We start from the raw sequence: 12,153 nt of genomic DNA on the forward strand, positions 1-12,153 counted from the left end.
TTTCTGATAACGCTGCCAAGGGGTAACATACTGTATATAAACTGAACAGTACTGGACCCAACATCGAACTTTGTGGAACACCGCGTGATGTGTATTTTCTCTGAGGTATGTTCACCTTTAAAATAGGTCCTAAACCAATTTAGAACTGGACCAGAGAGGCCAACCAACATGTCCAGATGGACCTTATGGTCAACAGTGTCAAATGCAGCATTTAAATCTTGGAGTACAAGGACAAAGAGCTGTTTGTCAACGTTCCTGAGCATGTCTGTGTCAACCAGGGAAAATACATCCATAGTGTCTTTGCATGGTAGGCTAGGGACCATCAAATTTCTTATCAGGTCTTGACTGATACCCAGCCTAAAGTTGGTTATCGTACCCCTGAATATCCCGTAAACTCATCACATGTATATGTGGAGGAAAGTTCACATAGATTAGCAGGGGGTAGGATTTATCAGGCCATTATTTGGTTGAGAAGAGCACTCTCAAATTATTCTGATTAATAGTGATCAAGTTTTAAAAATGAGCTTCTCTGCCATTTCTATTTGCCTTGTTAAATATGCCAAGTTGCTCTCTCAGAATATCATAATGGACCTCCAGCATTCTTCAGAGGGAATTTGTCATTTTCCGACTTCCTCTCGGAGAGTGATCAAGAGGTGGGTGAACTTCCTGTCTAGCTGTCAGTCTGGAATCAAGAGAAGAAGAAAAGTGTTTCAAGGTCCAGATTTAATGGCGTAAGGTAGCAGCACTTAGCGGTGTGGACATCAGGGAACATCAAAGGAAGGGTAAGTTAGAATGGTTTAGACTCCTTCCTGTGTGTTTAACTCCAAGGTCGTGCACACGCACAGACGAACGCACACATGAATACCCGCAGGGTTACATTTTCACGAGAACACTCCTTCCCTCCCTTTTTCTATTTTCTCTCTCGTCACTCTGACATGTTGACGGCTAACAGGTTCATCTTTGTCAAACCCCTTTACAAGGAGAGGGAGGAGCCAGCAGAGACAGAAAAGTGAGTTAGTTAAAACATTTTAGAGAGAATTGGGAGAGCTTTGAGGAATTTGGAGTGAAATGGGGAGGTGGAGAGGGTGGAGAAAAGATGAAGGGGAAAGTTGTTTTTGGAGAATACATGTTTTCGGGAACGTTTCTCTGCTGTTTACCTGCGAGTTCAAGGTGTGTGTTTCTAAAGCGTTGCAAAGTTTGGCCTCTGAGGTACATGAGAGAGAGAGAGAGAGAGAGAGAGAGAGAGAGAGAGAGAGAGAGAGAGAGAGAGAGAGAGAGAGAGAGAGAGAGAGAGAGAGAGAGAGAGAGAGAGAGAGAGAGAGAGAGAGAGAGAGAGAGAGAGAGAGAGAGAGAGAGATAGAGAGAGAGAGAGAGAGAGAGAGAGAGAGAGAGAGAGAGAGAGAGAGAGAGAGAGAGAGAGAGAGAGAGAAACTGAGTAACATTAAGAAATGGTATAGATGGAAGGAATGCAGTTTGGAAACCTACCAAAAAACAATTAGGCAACAACAAATTCAATCCCTTTTAGACAATTTCCTGGGTAAAACATTCCACTGTAATAGTGAAGGTGTAAACTTGGCAGTAGAACATCTTAACAGTATAATTGACCTCTCAGCTTCCCTATCAAATCTAAAAATATCAAATAGAAAACCGAAGAAAATTAACAACGATGACAAATGGTTTGATGAAGAATGCAAAAATCTAAGAAAGAAATTGAGAAACCTGTCCAACCAAAAACATAGAGACCTGGAAAACCTGAGTCTACGCCTTCACTATGGTGAATCACTAAAACAATACACATATACACTATGGAAAAAGAAGGAACAGCATGTCAGAAATCAGCTCAATGTAATTGAAGAATCCATAGACTCTAACCACTTCTGGGAAAATTGGAAAACACTAAACAAACAACAACACAAAGAATTATCTATCCAAAATGGAGATGTATGGGTAAACCACTTCTCCAATCTTTTTGGCTCTATAACAAAGAATACAGAGGAAAAACATATACATGATCAAATACAGATCTTAGAATCAACTATTAAAGACTACCAGAACCCACTGGATTCTCCAATTACATTGAATGAGTTACAGGAAAAAATAAAAACCCTCCAACCCAAAAAGGCCTGTGGTGTTGATGGTATCCTCGATGAAATGATCAAATATACAGACAACAAATTCCAATTGGCTATACTAAAACTCTTTAACATCATCCTTAGCTCTGGCATCTTCCCCAATATTTGGAACCAAGGACTGATCACCCCAATCCACAAAAATGGAGACAAATTTGACCCCAATAACTACCGTGGAATATGCATCAACAGTAACCTTGGGAAAATCCTCTGCATTATCATTAACAGCAGACTTGTACACTTCCTCAATGAAAACAATGTACTGAGCAAATGTCAAATTGGCTTTTTACCAAATTATCGTACAACAGACCATGTATTCACCCTGCACACCCTAATTGACAACCAAACAAACCAAAGCAAAGGCAAAGTCTTCTCATGCTTTGTTGATTTCAAAAAAGCCTTCGACTCAATTTGGCATGAGGGTCTGCTGTACAAAGTGATGGAAAGTGGTGTTGGGGGTAAAACATACGACATTATAAAATCCATGTACACAAACAACAAGTGTGCAGTTAAAATTGGCAAAAAACACACACATTTCTTCACACAGGGTCGAGGGGTTAGACAGGGATGCAGCTTAAGCCCCACCCTCTTCAACATATATATCAACGAATTGGCGCGAGCACTAGAAAAGTCTGCAGCACCCGGCCTCACCCTACTAGAATCCGAAGTAAAATGCCTCTCTGCCTCTCCTCTCCCATCCCTCTCTCCATACCTCTCTGCCTCTCCCATCCCTCTCTGCCACTCATCTCCTCATCCCTTTCTACTCCTGTCACTGAGGTATTGAATGTGAACACCCCCTTGCTCTCTCTCTGTCTCTCTCTCTCTCTCTTCACCACCCCACCACTCTCCCCTTCTCTCTCCATACATTCCAACCCTTCCGTCCTCTCCTCTCCTCTCCTCTCCTCTCCTCTCCTCTCCTAATCCCCTCACTTGCTCTCCTCCATTTGATTCAGTCAGTCTACTACTTATCTCTGTTTCCTCCTCCCCATGTTCCAAACCAAACTCTCAGCCTGCCCTTTCAGGAAGTCCTAGACAGACACAGACTTTAATAAGGGTACCCAAAGTGTCGTGACTTCACAGCCCAGTGGTTCTGCCCCTTGTTCAGGGATTGGCTGTTGAATGTCACCACGCCCGTCACATCCCCACCTGTATGTCCCACCAGGTGATGATGTTTTCATTGATTCATTCAGAGGGGAGACAAAAGGGTGAGGGGTAAGGGAGGATAGTGAGAAGAGATTGAGGGAAGTGAGAGGGAAGAGAGAGAGGGAAGAGAGAGAGGGAACAGAGAGGGAAGAGAGAGAGGGAAGAGAGAGGGAAGAGAGAGGGAAGAGAGAGGGAAGAGAGAGGGAAGAGAGAGGGAAGAGAGAGGGAACAGAGAGGGAAGGGAGAGGGAAGAGAGAGGGAACAGAGATAAAACAGAGATAAAACAGAGAGGGAACAGAGAGGGAAGAGAGAGAGGGAAGAGAGAGGGAAGAGAGAGGGAAGAGAGAGGGAAGAGAGAGGGAAGAGAGAGGGAAGAGAGAGGGAAGAGAGGGGGAACAGAGGGGAAGAGGGAAGAGAGAGAGGGAAGAGAGAGGGAAGAGAGAGGGAGGGAAGAGAGAGGGAGGGAAGAGAGAGGGAGGGAAGAGAGAGAGGGAAGAGAGAGAGGGAAGAGAGAGAGGGAAGAGAGAGAGAGAGAGGGAAGAGAGAGAGAGAGAGGGAAGAGAGGAAGAGAGAGAGAGAGAAGAGAGAGAGAGGGAAGAGAGGGAAGAGAGAGAGGGAAGAGAGGGAAGAGAGAGAGGGAAGAGAGAGAGGGAAGAGAGAGAGAGAAGAGAGAGGGAACAGAGAGGGAAGAGAGAGGTGGAACAGAGAGGGAAGAGAGAGGGAAGAGAGAGAGGGAACATAGAGGGAAGAGAGAGGGAAGAGAGATAGGGAATAGGGAGGGAACAGAGAGAGAACAAAGAGGGAAGAGAGAGAGAACAAAGAGGGAAGAGAGAGGGAAGAGAGAGGGAACAGAGAGGGAACAGAGAGCGGGAACAGAGAGCGGGAAGAGAGAGCGGGAAGAGAGAGCGGGAAGAGAGAGAGGGAAGAGAGAGAGGGAACAGAGAGGGAAGAGAAAGAGGGAAGAGAGAGGGAATAGGGAGGGAACAAAGAGAGAACAAAGGGGGAAGAGAGAGGGAACAGAGAGGGAACAGAGAGGGAACAGAGAGAGGGAATAGGGAGGGAACAGAGAGAGAACAAAGAGGGAACAGAGAGGGAAGAGAGAGGGGGAACAGAGAGGGAAGAGAGAGGGGGAACAGAGAGGGAAGAGAGAGGGAAGAGAGAGAGGGAACATAGAGGGAAGAGAGAGGGAAGAGAGAGGGAAGAGAGAAAGGGAATAGGGAGGGAACAGAGAGAGAACAAAGAGGGAAGAGAGAGAACAAAGAGGGAAGAGAGAGGGAAGAGAGGGAAGAGAGAGGGAAGAGAGAGAGAGAGGGAAGAGAGAGAGAGAGGGAAGAGAGAGAGAGAGAGAGAGAGGGAAGAGAGGGAAGAGAGAGAGAGAGAGAGGAAGAGAGAGAGAGAGGGAAGAGAGAGGGAAGAGAGAGGGAAGAGAGAGGGAAGAGAAAGAGGGAAGAGAGAGGGAAGAGAGAGAGGGAAGAGAGAGATAACAAAGAGGGAAGAGAGAGGGAAGAGAGAGGGAAGAGAGAGGGAAGAGAGAGGGTAGAGAGAGAGGGAAGAGAGAGAGGGAAGAGAGAGAGGGAACATAGAGAGGGAAAGAGGGAAGAGAGAGAGGGAACATAGAGGGAAGAGAAAGAGGGAAGAGAGAGGGAAGAGAGAGAGGGAACATAGAGGGAAGAGAAAGAGGGAAGAGAGAGGGAAGAGAGAGGGAAGAGAGAGGGAAGAGGGAGGGAACAGAGAGAGAACAAAGAGGGAAGAGAGAGGGAAGAGAGAGGGAAGAGAGAGGGAAGAGAGAGGGAAGAGAGAGGGAAGAGAGAGGGAAGAGAGAGGGAACAGAGAGGGAACAGAGAGGGGGAAGAGAGAGGGGGAAGAGAGAGAGGGAACATAGAGGGAACATAGAGGGAAGAGAAAGAGGGGAGAGAGAGGGAAGAGAGAGAGGGAATAGGGAGGGAACAGAGAGAGAACAAAGGGGGAAGAGAGAGGGAACAGAGAGAGGGAATAGGGAGGGAACAGAGAGAGAACAAAGGGGGAACAGAAAGGGAAGAGAGAGGGGGAACAGAGAGGGAAGAGAGAGGGAAAAGAGAGAGGGAACATAGAGGGAAGAGAAAGAGGGAAGAGAAAGAGGGAAGAGAGAGGGAAGAGAGAGGGAAGAGAGAGGGAAGAGAGAGAGAGAAAGGGGGAGAGAGAGGGAAGAGAGAGGGAAGAGAGAGAGGGAATAGGGAGGGAACAGAGAGAGAACAGAGAGAGGGAATAGGGAGAGAACAAAGAGGGAAGAGAGAGGGAAGAGAGAGGGAAGAAGAGAGGGAAGAGGGAAGAGAGAGGAAGAGAGAGAGGGAACATAGAGGGAAGAGAAAGAGGAAGAGAGAGGGAAGAGAGAGAGGAAGAGAGAGGGAAAGAGGGAAGAGGGAACAGAGAGAGATGGAAAGAGAGAGGGAAGAGAGAGGAACAGAGAGGGAAGAGAGGGAAGAGGGAGGGAAGAGATAGGTAAGGGAGAGAGGGAACAGAGAGAGGGAATAGAGAGAACAAAGAGGGAAGAGAGAGGGAAGAGAGAGGAAGAGAGAGAGGGAGGGAAGAGAGAGGGGAAGAGAGAGGAGGGAAGAGAGAGAGGAAAAAGAGAGGGAAGAGAGAGAGGGAAGAGAGAGAGGGAAGAGAAAGAGGGAAGAGAGAGGGAAGAGAAAGAGGGAAGAGAGAGGGAAGAGAGAGGGAACAGAGAGAAGAGGAAAAGAGAGGGAAGAGAGAGGGAAGAGAGAGGAAGAGAGAGGGAAGAGGAGAGGGAAGAGAGAGGGAAGAGAGAGAGGGAAGAGAGAGGAACAGAGAGGGAACAGAGAGGGAAGAGAGAGGGAGGGAAGAGAGGAGAGGGAAGAGAGAGAGAGGGAAGAGAGAGAGGAAGAGAGAGGGAAGAGAGAGGGAAGAGAGAGGGAAGAGAGAGGGGGAAACAGAGAGAGAACAAAGAGGGAAGAGAGGGAAAAGAGAGGGAAGAGAGAGGGAAGAGAGAGGGAAGAGAGAGGGAAGAGAGAGGGAACAGAGGGAAGAGAGAGAGGGAAGAGAGAGCGGGAAGAGAGAGAGGGAAGAGAGAGAGGGAAGAGAGAGGGAAGAAAGAGGGAAGAGAGAGAAGAGAGAGAGGGAAGAGAGAGAGGGAATAGGGAGGGAACAGAGAGAGAAGAAAGGGGGAAGAGAGAGGAACAGAGAGGGAACAGAAGGGAACAGAGAGGAACAGAGAGGGAACAGAGAGGGAGAAGAGAGGGAAAGAGAGAGAACAAAGAGGGAAGAGAGAGGGGGAACAGAGAGGGAAGAGAGAGGGAAGAGAGAGGGGGAAGAGAGGGAGAGAGAGGAAGAAGAGAAGAGAGGGAAGAGAGAGGGAAGAGAGAGAGGGAAGAGAGAGAGGGAATAGAGAGGGAATAGGGAAACAGAGAGAGAACAAAGAGGGAAGAGAGAGGGAAGAGAGAGGGAAGAGAGAGGGAAGAGAGAGGGAAGAGAGAGGGAACAGAGAGGGAAGAGAGAGGAGAAGAGAGAGGGAAGAGAGAGAGGGAAGAGAGAGAGAAGGAGAGAAGAGAGAGAGGGAAGAGAGAGGGAAGAGAGAGAGGGAAGAGAGAGAAGGGAAAGAGAGGAAGAGAGAGGGAACAGAGAGGGAAGAGAGAGAGGGAACAGAGAGGGAAGAGAGAGGGAAAGAGAGAGGGAAGAGAGAGAGGGAATAGGAGAGAGGGAACAGAGAGGAAGAGAGAGAGGGAAGAGAGAGGGAAGAGGGAAGAAGAGAGAGGGAAGAGAGAGGGAAGAGAGAGGGAACAGAGAGGGAACAGAGAGGGAACAGAGAGCGGGAAGAGAGAGGGAAAGAGAGAGGAAAGAGGGAAGAGAAAGAGGGAAGAGAGAAGAGAAAGAGGGAATAGAGAGGGAATAGGGAGGGAACAGAGAGAGAGGGAAAAGAGGGAAAAGAGGGAAGAGAGAGGGAAGAGAGAGGGAAGAGAGAGGGAACAGAGAGGGAACAGAGAGGGAACAGAGAGGGAACAGAGAGGGAAGAGAGAGCGGGAAGAGAGAGAGGGAAGAGAGAGAGGGAACATAGAGGGAACATAGAGGGAATAGAAAGAGGGAAGAGAGAGAGAGAGGAAGAGAGAGAGGGAAGAGAGAGAGGGAATAGGGAGGGAACAGAGAGAGAACAAAGGGGGAAGAGAGAGGGAACAGAGAGGGAACAGAGAGGGAACAGAGAGGGAACAGAGAGAGGGAATAGGGAGGGAACAGAGAGAGAACAAAGAGGGAAGAGAGAGGGGGAACAGAGAGGGAACAGAGAGGGAAGAGAGAGGGGAACAGAGAGGGAAGAGAAAGAGTGAAGAGAGAGGGAAGAGAGAGGGAAGAGAGAGAGGGAATAGAGAGGGGAAAGAGGGAATAGAGGGAACAGAGGGAGAACAAAGAGAAGAGAGGGAAGAGAGAGGGAAGAGAGAGAGGGAAGAGGGAGGGAACAGAGAGAGAACAAGAGGGAAAAAGAGAGAAGGGAGAGAACAGAGAGGGAAGAGAGAGGGGGAAGAGAGAGAGAGAAAGAGAGAGGGAAGAGAGGGGAGAGAGAGGGAAGAGAGAGGGAAGAGAGAGAGGGAACAGAGAGGGAAGAGAGAGGGAAGAGAGAGGGAAGAGAGAAGAGGAGGGAAGAGAGAGAGGAGGGAGAGAGGGAAGAGAGAGGGAAGAGAGGAAGAAGAGAGAGAGGGAAGAGAGAGAAGAGATAGAGAGAGGGAAGAGGGAGGGAACAGAGAGGGGAAGAGAGAGGGAAGAGAGAGGGAAGAGAGAGGAAAGAGAGAAGAAGAGAAGAAGAGAGGGAAGAGAGAGGGAACAGAGAGAGAACAGAGAGGGAAGAGAGAGGGAAGAGAGGGAAGAGAGAGAGGGAAGAGAGAGGGAAGAGAGAAGAGGGAAGAGAGAGGGAAGAGAGGAACAGAGAGGAAGAGAGAGAGGGAAGAGAGAGAGGGAACAGAGAGGAACAAAGGGGAAGAGAGAGGGAAGAGAGGGGGAACAGAGAGGAAACAGAGAGGAACAGAGAGAGGGAATAGAGAGAGGGAACAGAGAGAGGAACAAAGAGGGAAGAGAGGGGGAAGAGAGGGAACAGAGAGAGGGAAAGAGAGGGAAGAGAGAGAAGAGAGAGAGGGAAGAGAGAGGGAAGAGAGAGAGGAAGAGAGAGGGAAGAGAGAGAGGAAGAGAGAGAGGGAAGAGAGGGAAGAGAGAGGGAAGAGAGAGGGAAGAGAGAGAGGGAAGAGAGAGGAATAGAGAGAGGGAAGAGAGAGGGAACAGAGAGGGAACAAAGAGGAAGAGGGAAGAGAGAGAGGGAAAGAGAGAGGGAACAGAGAGGGAAGAGAGAGGGAGGGAAAGAGGGAAGAGAGAGGGAAGAAGAGAGGAAGAGAGAGAGGAAGAGAGGAAGAGAGAGAGAGGGAAGAGAGAACAGAGAGGGAAGAGAGAGAGAGAGGGAAGAGAGAGAGGGAAGAGAGAGAAGAGATAGAAGAGAGAGAGGGAACAGAGAGGGAAGAGAGAGGGGGAACAGAGAGGGAAGAGAGAGAGGGAAGAGAGAGAGGGAAGAGAGAGGGAACAGAGAGGGAACAGAGAGGGAACAGAGAGGGAACAGAGAGGGAACAGAGAGCGGAAGAGAGAGAGGAACATAGAGGGAACATAGAGGGAACAGAAAGAGGGAAGAGAGAGGGAAGAGAGAAGGGAAGAGAGAGAGGGGAACAGAGAGAGGGAAGAGAGAGGGAAAGAGAGAGGGAAGAGAGAGGAAGAGAGAGGGAAGAGAGAGGGAACAGAGAGGGAACAGAGAGGGAACAGAGGGAAGAGAGAGGGGAAGAGAGAGGGAAGAGAGAGAGGGAACATAGAGGGAAGAGAAAGAGGGAAGAGAGAGGAAGAGAGAGGGAAGAGAGAGAGGGAAGAGGGGAGGGAACAGAGAGAGAACAAAGGGGGAAGAGGGAATAGAGAGGGAACAGAGAGGGAACAGATAAGAGAGAGGGAACAGAGAGGGAACAGAGAGAGAACAAAGAGGGAAGAGAGAGGGAACAGAGAGAGGGAAGAGAGAGGGAAAGAGAGAGAGGGAACAGAGAGGAACAGAGAGGAAGAGAGAGGGAAGAGAGAGGGAAGAGAGAGAGGGGAAGAGAGAGGGAAGAGAGAGAGGGAAGAGAGAGGGAAGAGAGAGGGAAGAGAGAGGGGGAAGAGGAGGGAACAGAGAGGGAAGAGAGAGAGGAACATAGAGGAAGAGAGAGGAGAGAGGAAAGAGAGGAACAGAGAGGGAACAGAGAGAGGGAATAGAGAGAGAAACAAAGAGGGAAGAGAGAGGGAAGAGAGAAGAGGAACAGAGGGGGAACAGAGAGGGAACAGAGAGGGAACAGAGGGAGGAAGAGAGAAGGAACAGGGAAGAGAGAAGAAGAGGAGAGAGGGAAGAGAGAGAGGGAAGAGAGAGAGGGAAGAGAGAGAGGGAAGAAAGAGGGAAGAGAGAGGAGGGAAGGGAAGAGAGAGGGAAAGAGCGGGAACAGAGAGGGGAAGAGAGAGGGAAGAGAGAGGAACAGAGAGAGGGAAAGAGAGGGAAGAGAGAGGGAACAGAGAGGGAGGGAGGGAACAGAGAGAGAGGAACAGAGAGGGAACAGAGAAGAGGGAAGAGAGGGAAGAAAGAGGGAAGAGAGAGAGGAGAGAGAGAGAGGGAACAGAGAGGGAACAGAGAGGGAAGAGAGAGAGGGAAGAGAGAGAGGGAAACATAGAGGAAGAGAAGAGGGAAGAGAGAGGGAAGAGAGAGAGGGAAGAGAGAGGGAAGAGAGAGACCAAAGAGGGAAGAGAGAGAGGAACAGAGAACAGGAAGACATAGAGGGAACAGAGAGGGAAAGAGAGGGAAGAGAGAGGGAAGAGAGGGAACAGAGAGAGGGAATAGGAGGAGAGAGAACAAAGAGGAAGAGAGAGGGGGAACAGAGAGGGAACAGAGAGGGAAGAGAGAGGGAACAGAGAAGAGAGAGGGAAGAGAGAGGAAGAAGAGAGGAAGAGAGAGGGAATAGAGAGGGAAGAGAGAGAGGGAAAGAGGAGGGAAGAGAGAGAGAGGAAGAGAGAGAGGGAGAGAGAGAGGGAAGATAGGAGGGAAGAGAGAGGGAACAGAGAGGGAACAGAGAGGAAGAGAGAGGGAACAGAGAGGGAACAGAGAGCGGGAAGAGAGAGAGGGAAGAGAGAGAGGAACATAGAGGGAATAGAAAGAGGGAAGAGAAAGAGGAAGAGAGAGGGAAGAGGGAAGAGAGGGAAGAGAGAGAGGGAGAGAGAGAGGAATAAAGAGGGAACAGAGAGGAAAAGAGAGAGGGGAAGAGAGAGGAAACAGAGAGGGAACAGAGAGAGGGAAGAGGGAAGAGAGAGAGGGAAACAGAGGGAACAGAGAGGGAACATAGAGAGGGAAGAGAGAGAGGAAAGAGGGAAGAGAAGAGGAGAGAGAAGGAAGAAGAGGGAAGAGAGAGGGGAATAGAGGGAATAGAGAGGGAAGAGGGAGGGGGAACAGAGAGGGAACAGAGGGGGAACAGAGAGGGAAGAGAGGGAAGAGAGAGAGGGAACAGAGAGGGAAGAGAGAGGGAAGAGAGAGAGGGAAGAGAGAGAGGGAATAGGAGGGAACAGAGAGAACAAAGAGGGAAGAGAGAGGAACAGGGGAACAGAGAGGGAAGAGAGAGGGAAGAGAGAGGGGAACAGAGAGGGAAGAGGAAAAGAGTGAAGAGAGAGGGGGAAGAGAGAGGGAAGAGAGAGGGAAGAGAGAGGGAAGAGAGAGGGAAAGAGAGGGAAGAGAAAGAGGGAAGAGAGAGAGGGAAGAGAGAGGGATAAGAGAGAGGGAATAGAGAGAGACAAGAGAGGGAACAAAGAGGAAGAGAGAGGAAGAGAGAGGAAGAGAGAGGGAGAGAGGGAACAGAGAGAGGGGAGGGAAGAGAGAGGGAAGAGAGAGGGAAGAGAGAGAGGGAAAGAGAGGGAAGAGAAGAGAGAGGGAAGAGAGGAAGAGAGAGGGAAGAGAGAGAGAACACAGAAGAACAAAGAGAGAGAGGAAGAGAGAGAGAGAGGAAGAGAGAAGAAGAGGGAGGGAACAGAGAGGGAACAGAGAGGGGAAGAGAGAGGGGGAACAGAGAGGGAAGAGAGAGGGGAACAGAGAGGGGAGGAACAGAGAGGGAAGAGAGAGAGGGAAGAGAGAGGGAAGGAGAGAGGGAAGAGAGAGGGAATAGGAGGGAACAGAGAGAGAACAAAGGGGGAAGAGAGAGGGGGAACAGAGAGGGAACAGAGAGGGAAGAGAGAGAACAGAGAAGGGAACAGAGAGGGAAGAGAGAGAGGGAAGAGAGAGGGAAGAGAGAGGGAAGAGAGAGAGGGAAGAGAGAGAGGGAATAGAGAGGAACAGAGAGAGAACAAAGAGGGAAGAAGAGGGGGAACAGAGAGGGGGAATAGAGAGAGGGAACAGAGGAAGAGAAACAGAGAGGGAAGAGAGAGGAAGAGAGAGGGAAGAGAGAAACAGGAAGAGAGAGGGAAGAGAGAGGGAAGAGAGGGAAGAGAGAGGGAAGAGAACAGATATAATAGATATATATATATTATAAATATAATTTTTAAACATATTAGAAAAAGATTAAAACATATATTTTTAAAATATATAAATAGAGATTTAAACATATTATTTTTTAAGGAAGAGATAGGAACAGAGAGGGAACAGAGAGGAACAGAGAGGGAACATAGAGAGGAAACAGAGAGAGGGAAAGATTTTATATAATAGAGGGAAGAGAAACAGAGAGATATAGGAAACATAGAGCGGAAGATATGGAAGATTAAAGATAAATAGGAAGAAGAGAAAGAGGGAAGAGAGAGGGAAGAGAGAGGAAAGAGAGAGGGGAAGAGGGAAAGAGAGAACAGGAGGGAAGAGAGAGGGAAGAGAGAGGGA

The sequence above is a fragment of the Oncorhynchus keta genome, chromosome 3 (assembly GCF_023373465.1).
Source record: "Oncorhynchus keta strain PuntledgeMale-10-30-2019 chromosome 3, Oket_V2, whole genome shotgun sequence".
Taxonomy (NCBI): domain Eukaryota; kingdom Metazoa; phylum Chordata; class Actinopteri; order Salmoniformes; family Salmonidae; genus Oncorhynchus; species Oncorhynchus keta.